Source organism: Larimichthys crocea, chromosome I (genome assembly GCF_000972845.2).
Source record: "Larimichthys crocea isolate SSNF chromosome I, L_crocea_2.0, whole genome shotgun sequence".
Classification (NCBI taxonomy): domain Eukaryota; kingdom Metazoa; phylum Chordata; class Actinopteri; family Sciaenidae; genus Larimichthys; species Larimichthys crocea.
This window is the reverse complement of record NC_040011.1, coordinates 9,109,265-9,113,050: the sequence shown is the minus strand read 5'-3', so window position 1 is coordinate 9,113,050 and position 3,786 is coordinate 9,109,265.

The following is a 3,786-nucleotide window of genomic DNA, read 5'->3' as shown; positions in this document are numbered from 1 at the left end:
ATTACGCTGCCTAGTCTGTCGTGTTATATTTCCTTTTGTTACATTACGTATGTTCAGTTAACTTCATTATGTTACACTTCATTAGATTTTATGTTACGTTAGCTTTCATGATGTTTCGTGATGTTCTGTTTTGTTATATTTGTTCTTTCATGATGTTTCGTGATGTTCTGTTTTGTTATATTTGTTGTGTATGTTACATTCCATGTTGTTACTTTATTCCATTAACTTTATTACATTGCATCATGTTTTGTTAGATTTAGTTTTGTTACATCATGTTTCGTCACGTATGTTGCGTTAAGAAGTTAGCATGTCACATGGCAAACACAGTGTTTGTTTCAATCTGATCAGTCATTTATTTTTTGCAATGACGAGTTAATTGATTGTGATTTTTCTGTAAAAATTAGATGTTTTAAAAGCTGGTCTGACAATATCTTTTAAAAGACATATTTGACGTGTTACGGACGGTTATCATTAAACAGTGAGACGCGGTCGCTGACACACTCACATTAAGACGTTACCGTGTTCGCCGTCTGTCAGAAGCTTTAAACAAACAAATGACAGGAAGTACAGAGCTCGCCGTGTTTGTGTCGTCCTGTCACTTCCTGTCGTCTGACGCCTTAACGTTCGGTTTGTGAAGAAACAAACAGTGAAGTGATGACAGCGATGAAGCTGCTGAGGCTGATGACACAAACTCAAAGTATTTCAAGTCGTTTACTGTCAGTCAGACAGAAATAACAAGTAATGTGATTACTGGAAGAAGTACTCTGACCTGTCGGAGTATTGTTTGTATTATTTTACAGTATAAAAGTATTAAAGTATACTTAAAGTACAAAACAGGATTATGCACTGAGCCTGTTTCAAAAAAATAAAATATTACATTTTAATTATTGATGCATTCATGCGTTCGTCACTTTACTGAATTTACTGTAGATGAAGTTTTGTTTTTACTTGAAATATTATATAAAATGTATTTGTTGGTTGGATCAGTGTAGAGTAATTGTAAACATGCATTTCCATTCTGTGTCCGTCATCAACAAACTGCATGGCAACGTCACGACACGTATTGAGCGTTAATAAGTATTCAACAGCTGGTTACACTTATGAATAAAGCAACAATAAAAATACTTGGTACGTACGTAAAGAAAACGTCATCAGGATTTATTATAAACTGAATTTATCAGCTCGTTATGAGACAATGAACCGTCCTCATGTGCCCACCGTCACGTACACGTAATATGAGCTGCGTTTAAACCAGTCAGTGACTAAACTGGAACGTTTGTTTTCCAAAAATTTGACTTTGACTAAAATGTTACAACTTTTTCTAAATATTTAATAACATACATACAAAAAATGACAAACATACTATTTTATATTCAAACTGCCTTTAAATGTTTTTAGTTATATCTTTGTTCTTTTTGTATTTTTCTCATAAAATTAAGACTTTTTCTTATTAAAGGACCAAATTATTAGATGTTAATATTCTGATTAAACCTGCTGATATTCAGACTTTATTTTCACATTTTTGAAATATCATAACGTTACTGTCCCGCCTCCGTTAATCACATTTCTATGATCTGAATTCAGTTGAAACGTTGAAGCGTCGAGTCGGTCACAGACGGCCTCTTGACAGATTTGTGATTTCAGTCTTAAAGACTCTTTTCAGTCTGTAATTGTGAACTTCTTGTAAATCAAAGCTGAAATTTAAACGGGGACTCCCTTCAATCCCCTCGAGGACTCCGGGGAGTCTGCAGACCGCGGTTTGAGAACCAGCGCCGCGCTGGTCCAAACTGTCAGTCATGGTTTGGGAGCGCCGCCGGCCTCCAGTCATCTCCTAAACGGTAATTTATGTGTTGTTGTGGAGGACAAATTGCTGCAGGAGGTGCACCATTAGCTAAACTGCATTTCACAGCGACGTGTTTTCACCTGCAGCACAGCTATGCCAAAAATGTCAGAACTCAGCGCCGGGCCGCCGCCGGGCCGAGACACAGGCTTTATAGGAGGGAGGAGAGAGAGCGAGCTTTAATGACACACTGTCAGATCAAATACACACTCAACAAGTTCTCACACACTCATAAAGACACATTAATGCAAGTAAACACACTCTGCATGGACACACACACACACACACACACACACACACACATCATCATGATGACAGTTAGTGATCACAGGTCCAAACACGGCGCAGCGTCCCGAGTGTGAGCGACGTTAAACATTAAAGTCCACAAATACGAGTTTAAGTGTCTTTGTCCGTCTGTCCAACACCGACACACACTGACAGACACACACACCGACACACACAGACACACACTGTCTGTCCAACACTGACACACACTGTCTGTCCAACACTGACAGACACTGACAGACACACACACTGTCTGTCCAACACCGACACACACTGTCACACACACCGACACATACAGACACACACTGACAGACACACACACTGTCTGTCCAACACCGACACACACTGTCACACACACCGACACACACAGACACACACTGACAGACACACACACTGTCTGTCCAACACTGACAAACACTGACAGACACACACACTGTCTGTCCAACACCGACACACACTGACGCACACTGACAGACACACACACTGTCTGTCCAACACCGACACACACTGACAGACACACACACGGTCTGTCCAACACCGACACACACTGACAGACACACACACTGTCTGTCCAACACTGACACACACCGTCTGTCCAACACCGACACACACCGACACACACACACACACACTGTCACACACTGACACACAGACACACACACAGACACACACTGTCACAGACTGACACACACTGACACACACTGACACACACACACTGTCACACACACAGACACACACAGTCTGTCCAACACAGACACACACTGACACACACACTGACACACACACACTGACACACACACAGACACACACACAGACACAAAATGTCTTCAGAGTTTGTCCAACACTGAAAAGTTGCTGATGATGTCATCCTGATCTCTGGACTTTAATTGGACGATACATAAACTACTGCTCGCTGACAGGAAGTGATGTCGTTTACTGTAACCAGCTGTTATGTTTAATTATGTTTAATTATGTTTAATTATGTTTAATTAGGTGATGAAATGTCACCTCATATAATTAGACACATGATGTTAGGTTTATAAATTTATACAGACAGCGTCATTGTTTAATGATTCAATATTCAATGATTTGTTTGTTTAAAGGGATCGCCATCAGCTGTTGCCATGGTGATCAGCTCGTCCACACGACACATTATATAATAAACTTTAATATCACACACTGTATGAACATTTAAGATATTTACTAATTAAGTCATTAAATAGATGTGACGCTTTAAGAGTCAGAACTCATGAAAACATGAATACTAAAACGTGTGTGTATACACATATACTGTATATATGTGTATATACAGTATATGTGTATATATGTGTGTATATACACCCATGTATGTGTGTATATACAGTATATGTGTGTATATACAATATATGTGTGTATATATGTGTGTATGTGTGTATATACAGTATGTGTGTGTGTGTATATGTGTATATACAGTATATGTGTGTATATATGTGTGTATATACAGTGTGTGTGTGTGTATATGTGTGTATATACAGTATGTGTGTGTGTGTATATGTGTATATACAGTATATGTGTGTATATATGGGTGTATATACAGTGTGTGTATGTGTGTATGTGTGTGTACGTATTTGGATGTCATGTCTTCCCATTTCCACGTGATTTCCTCTGATCGTTATGATCAG